The following is an 8,359-nucleotide window of genomic DNA, read 5'->3' as shown; positions in this document are numbered from 1 at the left end:
CTGCCAGTAGGCCTTCCATTACACACACACACACACACACACACACACACAGAGGCTGTAAACACAGTGTGTCAGCTCTAGAGCCCAGAGCAGCCTGCAAGCCATTCAGATTCACCCAGGGATTAATGACTTCAAAAGGCACTTTCCAGGAACTCTTCAAAGCTGGAAACAGAAGCCAGGAGCATTAAATAGAAATAAATACTTACTTGATTGGTTTCTTCCCTGTGTTTCAAAGGGCAATCTACTTCCTGGATTATCATCATAGTAGTCTGTCCTCCAGAAGCGAGGATTATTTGAGTGCCCTGGTTCAGGGCCGGGGCGGGAAATCTCTAAAGATCGCCTTGTCATAGTTCTGCTATGTGCTACTGTGTGTTTTGTCTTGTGGAATCTCTGTGGGGAGAACAGAAGCCGGAGCCCATGGTGTATGCATGCTGTACAGGGATAGCTGCCATCGCCTGCTCACCTGACCAAGTCTTCTCCAGTCTACTAATTCCCTAAAGTCTAGTTCACCTTTTACTATGGTGATTTTAAAACAAAGTCACTGTCCCTGCTGGGAAGTATTTAGTGAAGTTCTAGAATGCGTCAGAGCCTGTGTTAGAGGCAGGAGCAAACCAAGATAATATAAGAGCTGATTCCCACTGTCAAAAGAGGGGCCATTGTACAGACAAAATGTAAACAGTGCTGTAAGATATAGGCCATAGTTGTCACAAAGGTGGGGATTTTCTGTTTTGTTTATTCTTTTAGGGTTTTTTTTTAGGGGGTGTGGCTTGAATAAGTGTCATGTCACGCATGTGGAAGTCAGAACAGCCCCAAGTACTCTGTTCTCTCCATCATGTGGGTTCCAGGAATCAAACTGAAATCACCAGGCTTAGCCGCCCGCACCTTCATCTGTGAAGCTGTCTCTCCAGACTTTCCCTTTAGTTTTGAAGGTAAGGTCTTGCTATGGAGCCCACACTGGTCTCAAGCTCATGGCCATCTTCCTGCCTCAGTCTCTTGAGTGCTAGAATGATGGGCTTTCCCTGAGTATTTAACTGAGACCAGTGGGTGGGGAACCATAAAGCTATGACAGCACCGGCAAGTGTGCCTGTGTGTACCTAGAGATCTGCTGTAACTGAGGCCCACGTCACCCGTGAGGGCTGAGATTACAGCGATGACGGGTGGAGAGAAGCATTCTAATAGCTTTCTTCCCAGGGCTAGTGGTGATAAAATGAATTCTGGAGGCAGAAACCAGAGGGATGTGACTATTCATTTGTGTATTTTAGCCAGTTTTCTTCCATTTTTCTGATCCAGTTTTCTCTCACATTTCTACCTTCACGGGTGGTTCTCAGAGCTGTCACCATGGCACCCAGTCCTGAACTTTGGATGAAGTGCCCATGTTCACAAAGAAAGACAGGGAACTTTTAAAGCACATGTCCTAGACTCTCCTGGCAGCTCTTCTGCTGTTGGGACAAGTCTTCCTGTCTATACTGGATTTACTGATTCTCACGGAGCTCTGGCCTATGTGGAAACCACATTCTCAGAATCACAAGGAGTTTGTCCGCGATGCACAATTTTATGCTGTTTTCTTTCCTTTTCCACCTCCTCCTTTAGTGGTGGTTTTGTTGATGGTTGGTTTTGTTTTTGTAGAAAGGGGCTCACTCTCTAGCCTATGCTGGCTCGGAGGTCACTCACTGTGAAGTCCAGGCTCTGCACAAAAATCACAGCAATCCTCCTGTCTCAGCTTCTGCTGAAGCTGTAGACCTTCATGCCCACCGGTTTTCCCTTTGTTTGTTTGCGTAGTATGGAGATGGAACCCAGGGTCTTTCACATTTGAGATGATACCCGCACCACGAGACCACACTACTTCCTGAGACAGGTTACTTTTCTTACCCCCTACAGTCCGAAGTACACTTTAAGGAGCAACCCCCAGCCGGCCCTAACCCCTGCCAGCTCCATCTTCCTAATATGAAATGGCATGGGCTGGTGATAGATACGTATTATAATCTAATTGGTGGGGACAGGAGACAAATCACAGCCCCAGAAGTACTCACTGGGGAATTCTAACTACAAAGAATTCTTGACCTTCTGTGTTGGGAAAACTGGCTTTCCCGTCTCATCACATCTATTTTTCATTCTCCCACTAGCAACTAAAGACCCTTTCTTTGGAGATTTTCCACAAGTTATTTCATCTACCCAGAATGCCTTGTCTCTTCTAACACCTTGTCTTTCAATGTCTGACTGGGAGTGTTCTCTCTCAGCACACACTCCAAACACAGCCTCCGCCCCCATCACACCCAGCCTTACATTCCTGGAAGGGTCATGTGCACCAAATTCACTATGAGTAATGATTCAGACGTATCACTCATTCACATGGATACCAGGGATTGCATTTAAATACTGTGTCAGTCTTACAAGGGAAGGTTAGTATCCCGTAAAGGGATGTTGGTTATGACGTTGCATGCCTGTAGTCCCAGCAGTAAGGCACGTTGCCTTAAGTCAGAAGGTAGTCTGAGCTACAGTGAGACCCTGCCTCAAAACAGGAGCAGAGGATCTTGAGAAGTTGCTCAAGAAGTTAACTCAGAGGTTAAGAGTACTTATCACTCTTCCAAAGGATTCAAGTTTGGTTCCCAGCTGTACCAGAAAACAGGCATCCTTTTTTGCCTCTGAAGGCACACATACACACATACATACTCAAGGACACACAGGGACACACACACACATTAATTAAAAAAAAAAAAACTTGAAAAAAAATTAAAAATCACAAGGCTTTAAAATCTGTCTAGGCCAAGGATGTAAACTGAGCTTTGACGAACTTCCTAAGGACCAGGGTTTAATCACAGCACCTCAAAAAGAAAAACAAAAGAAGAGGCAAGGGAGAGAGAGAGAGAGAGAGAGAGAGAGAGAGAGAGAGAGAGAGAGAGAGAGAGAGAGAGAGAGAGAGAGAAACTGTCTTTAATTACACCTGGAATAAGGATTTAAAGCTATACAGGCCCAGCTGTAAAAGCAGTCAGTGCCTGTGTGCTGGGGACTGGAGAGAGCTTTGCCTGTGTGCTGAAGACTGGTAAGGGCTTTGCCTGTGTGCTGGGGACTGGGAAGGGCTTTGCCTGTGTGTTGGGGACTGGGGGATGGGGAGCTTTGCCTGTGTTCCTTGACTGCTTTATAAGAACTCTACAAGAGATGCAAGGTCTTTACCCTTGGTTTATAGATGAGCAAACCCAAGCCCAAGGTCACACAGCTACCACCGGTAAGGATGTGCTTTATCCCAGGCTGGTTCTTTTAAAACGCATGCCTGTAACCACGGCTGCCTGGAAGCATAGCTTCAAAGTTCATCCTATTCTTTTGAACCTCAATAATAATTTACACTCAATTTATTGCTCTGTGAGATAATAAAGTTCTTTTATCTCACATCTTTGTCTCCACAACAAAACCACATGTCTATCATTGATTTTTCTCCTTTAACAAGCATTATTGAAAGTTGACATTTGACCAGTCTTTCTGAGGCTGGGAGGGCTAGAGTAATGAGGGGCTCATGCAATATAGGGTTACACACCCTGTTTTATACACTGGGGTCTCCCACAAAACTTAACAGGGAGGGGTTCAGAACACAACAGGCCCATAGAAACCTTTTGAGTCAAAAGCTACTGGTTGCAAGAAATTATAAATGAAAGGGAAATAGAAATGTGTTGGCCGTTCCAGGGCCAGGAAATTTCTAATTTTGTTTTTCTTGAATAAGTGTTTCCTCTTAAAATGCGAATTTTTCCTATTGTCTCTCTGGGGTGACAAGGATAGAGAAAATCCATATTTGCCACCATCTTCAGTCAGCTTTCTGTCACTAAGATAAAAATACCTGAGGTAATTAAATTAAAAGGAGGAATTTGGCTTACAGTTTCACAGGCTTTAGTCAGTGGTCACATGGCTCTGTTGTTTTGAGGCCTGTGGGGAGAACATTGAGGGGACAGTGTGCTGGAGCTAAGTGGCTTGTCTTCTGGTGTCACAGAAGTAAGAAGAGACAGGAGTCCCAACATTTCATTCCAGTCATGACCTCCAGTGACCTAACTTCTTTCCAATAGGTCACACCTTCTAAAGTTTTTGCTGCCTCTCAGTAGCGCCATTGGGTTGGTGAGCAAGCTTCTGACACAAGGCCTTTGAGGAACAATTAAGGTCCAGCCCATAACAATATTGGTTCAAATTTCAATGTCCAACCTAGAGTTTCCATATTTGGACAACCCATGCACAAGGCAGCCTCCTCTTCTGTGGTCCTCTCAACCGTGAGCCATAGTTTGCTCAACACACTCACTCTTTTAACCAGTATCAACCCGGCACTGCCTCAGTGCCACATACAACTACAGGAATTAGCAACAGCAGTGAGCAAAGCAGACAGAGCACCGGGGAGTTCACTGTCTCATAGGGGAGGTAGCCAGCACTGCATCAACGTTCTAGCATGGAAGGTGAGGAGATGTGCAGAGTGGGGGCATGGCTATGGGGCAGAGTGGCTCTTGTATGGAAATGGGTCAAAACTTCCTATGGAAGAGTTGATATTTGAGTAGAAATCCAAAAAAGGCTCTGGGTGAAGGACATGTGAAAAGTAGGCCCCTAAATAAACAGTGGCAAAGGAGGGATGTCTAGGAAGAATGTGTTCCCGGCTCAGTATGGGCCATGGGAATAGGGGCAGAAATATGGTCTGTCCTCACTAGGTTGTAAACTGACTATGCTGTGCCCGTCCCCTCCCGCCACCCATCCCTAAGGACCTGGGGGATCACCTATTCATTACCCATTTTGTTTGGTTGGTTGGTGTCTTTGAATTGTAGTTCAGGCTGGCCTGGAACTTTGTAAATAGCCCAGGCTGGTCTAGAACTTGCAGTCCTCCAGCTGCAGCCTTCCATTGTAACCCTATGATTACCCATAGGCACCAGCATACCTTGTTATTTTTCTCTACTTCCTGCAGATCCTTACTCTTGTATGCACTCCTAGTCAACATGCAGTTCAGTCAGTGATCATTTTGGTCTGAAATTTACTATTGTGATATATATATGAATGAATATGAGAGAGAGATCCAATAATGGTGCTTAACTAGAATCGAGACCTAGCATCTGCCAGAGTAGAAACATGAAATAAAATCTAAAAATGAAACTGTTAGGGGAGAAGTTCACAAATGCCCTGCATTAAGGTCTAAAACTAGAAGCTTACTTGAACCAGAGTAAGGATAACTTGGTTTAATGGCAACTCCTGAAAAATAAAAGGGAGATCTCCAGCAACCCCAGGACCTCTGACAGCAGTAAACCCAGTAAGGGGCAGCTGCATGGCATCATCGTGCACACAAATTGCCACTGCTTCATCCCAGTCTGGGACTGACACATGGGAAGCAGGTGGCTGACACAGTGGAGTTTTCACAAAGGAGGCTGACCGGGAGAGTAAGGGGCTGCAAACCTCGTCAGATAGACAGATTTTCAAAGCCAGCCTGAAGGAAGTGTGTCCTTAGCCATCCCAGGCCACAGGTACATCAGGAACTTTAACTTCAAGGTCGCCGTCTGTCCAGGATTCTGTGGCCCCCGTGCTATGCTCTGTAGCTCTTGTGTCCTACAACTCTCCAGCACGCTAGGGCTTTCCTCTTTGCCATGTACACTATTTACCTTCCCTTCTGGCTTATCACAAAGCAGACACCTTAGTTGTCTTTGTTCAGTGATAAACAATATCCAGCACTTGGTATTTATGTGATAAGTATTTGTGTATGTGAGACTATATGAAAGATGATCTCACATGGAATTAGCCCACTGACTTTACAAACTCTCCTTTTCAGCAAAATTTAAAACATATCTCCTATGTTTTATTGCCCATATGGTTGCTTAAAGTATTGGATAAACGATACTAGTGCCCTAAAAAGTACATACAGGAGGTTCGTGGACATAACACTAAAGTAGCAAAAGATTATATACATGTCAATTGAACAGGCCTGGTATGCTCAGATTATAGACTCTCTAGTGGCTATTCCTGATTGTCAATTTGACTATATCTGGAATGAACAATCCAGAAATGGAGGGCACACATGTGATCCGGATATTGAGGCATAATGGCCCAGGCAAGTAGCACATGTCTTTAATCCCAGGGGACAGAGGAAAGCAAATCTCTGAGTTCAAGACCAGCCTGGGACAGAACAGCCTGGGACATGCCAAATTCAGGCATGGTGGTACACACCTTTAAGCTATACCTACATAAGACGATAGAAAAAGGGAGGATTTTTTTTTTCTTCTTTGCCTGCTTGCACTTACTTGCCAGCACATCTGTTGGAACCTACCTCTTCAGAATTCCAGCTTATACAGAAACACCAAGCATCATGGACTACTAGACTCTTGGACTTCACACTCACAGCTGCCCATTGTTGGGTTAGTTGGACTGCAGACTGTAAGTCATTCCAATAAGTTCCCTTAATATATAGAGACATTCCATAAGTTCTGTGACTCTAGAGAACCCTGACTAATATAGAATCTCATATAGGATGGATTGATTGACTGATTGATTGATTGAGACAGCCTATAATATAGCCCTGGCTGGCTTCAAACTTACTATATAACTATGTGAATGCCGGGATTCGAATCCAGATCCTCTGGAAGAGCAAATGTTGCTCTTAATTGTTGCTGGTCCATCTTTCCAGCATGCCCTACCTTTTCTGTAATCCTCCTGCCTCCACCCCTCAATTCTGTGATTACATATGTATAATCCTACATCCAGATCCATACCAATGGGCTGTTTTTTTAATGGGAAGGTATTAAGGCACTGACTTGCAATGGTCTCCAGGTAGATCACTAGTCAGAAAACAGACAATAATAGTACCTGTTAAGCTCCCATTTGTGTTTCTAAAACACCCTGGGAGAATTTACAGAGCAGCCTTGCCCTGGCTTCTCTGCTTTGCTTTGGTTTCCTGGTTGTGGCTTTGGTGGTTGCATGAATATTTATATAGTGGGTTTGTTTGGGGAATGATTGACAGTCATAATTAGAGCACTAGCTGTATGCCAAGCAAGTGCTAGAACCCAACCCAGCACATCATTCCCTGTAGCAGATGATCCTGTGGTTTCAGCTCCTACTTCACTGTCACCCAAATTGAGGCTCTGGTTTGCATGAGACTGACTGCTCACTCCTGGCTTCTGCTTGGTCCAGAGGAACCAAGCCTTCCCCTTTGCACCAGAGGAGCACCGCCACTAAGGTAGCACTACCATCCATTTCCTGCCATCTTTTCATAGCTATTATGGTGGCACAGAGGAGTGCCAATGAGCTGGGATGGGCTCTGAAGCCATCTAGCTTCCTGGCTTTGGGAACTCTGACCAGTTCATCTCCTGCAGAGGAATGGAGTAACCAGATATTGTCATAGCCCTGTCAAAGAATAGGCACTGGCCAGTCTATTGCTTGCCTGTCCAAGAAACAGATTCTGGCAGACAAGCACAGCTAGCTGCCTACAAGAATGACGACCTTGGTGGTAGCTTGCTCCAGTTACCTCTCTACCAACAAGAGAGCTTCTGCCATACTCTGGGGTCACAGGAATGGCAGAAGCTTGAGCCACCAGGGCAGTCTTAATATCAAGTCAAGCTCTGTTATGTCTGAGACAGAGGCCAGAACTGAGTTTACTTTATCACTCTCAGTGATTCAAATGTTTTTAAGAAAAGAGAGGACCTTCGGGCCTGTGGTCTCACAGATAAGAGAGTGTGGAAAGCAGTAGCAGATGGGTGACCTTGTTCAGCCTACTAACTCTCTTCCTTCCCCTCTGCCCTTCCTCACCCCTCCCTGACTTCAGTTTCTAGTCCAAGGTTTGCAGAATCCAGGGGAGGAACAATGAGTACAGCTAAACCTTGGGAAAATGCTGCTTCAGGGCTATCTGCGTGTGCTTCATGGGTCTATGGCCTTCAGGCAAGGCCCCTGCTGCGTGCTTGCCAAACCAACCACAGCATCCCTTAGGGAGGAAGGCAGCCAGTCTGTCATCTGCAGTAGTGAAGGATAAGGCAGAATGCAGAGCCAACCTGGTGCTCTGGGATGAGGCATACCAGTAGATAGTAACCCAGGTGGCCCAGGAACTCAGCAAACTGAATTCTCACCCATGCTAACACCATCTCCTCCAGCAAACATTTATCCAGTTAGAAAGCAAAGTCTGAGATAGGGGCTGGGGCACTGGAAGGAGACCCATTTTTACTGAAGAACGAGCTTGTAGTTAGTTTAGTTAACGGGGCCTGGAAGTCACGAGGTGAAAGAATGAAGAAATGAGATACAGGTCCAGAACTTTATAGAGACCACTTGACCCCCAGAAGCTCAGAAATGTGATGAGAATTCAGAGGCCTGGAGAGCCAGGGTGGGGTGGGAAGGGCAGGGCTTTAGATCTTAAATATTCCATTTTTAT

Source organism: Mus caroli, unplaced genomic scaffold (genome assembly GCF_978045245.1).
Source record: "Mus caroli unplaced genomic scaffold, Mus_caroli_1 scaffold_19, whole genome shotgun sequence".
Classification (NCBI taxonomy): Eukaryota; Metazoa; Chordata; class Mammalia; order Rodentia; family Muridae; genus Mus; species Mus caroli.
The sequence above is the reverse complement of the archived record's forward strand: the minus strand, read 5'-3'. Positions refer to the sequence as shown.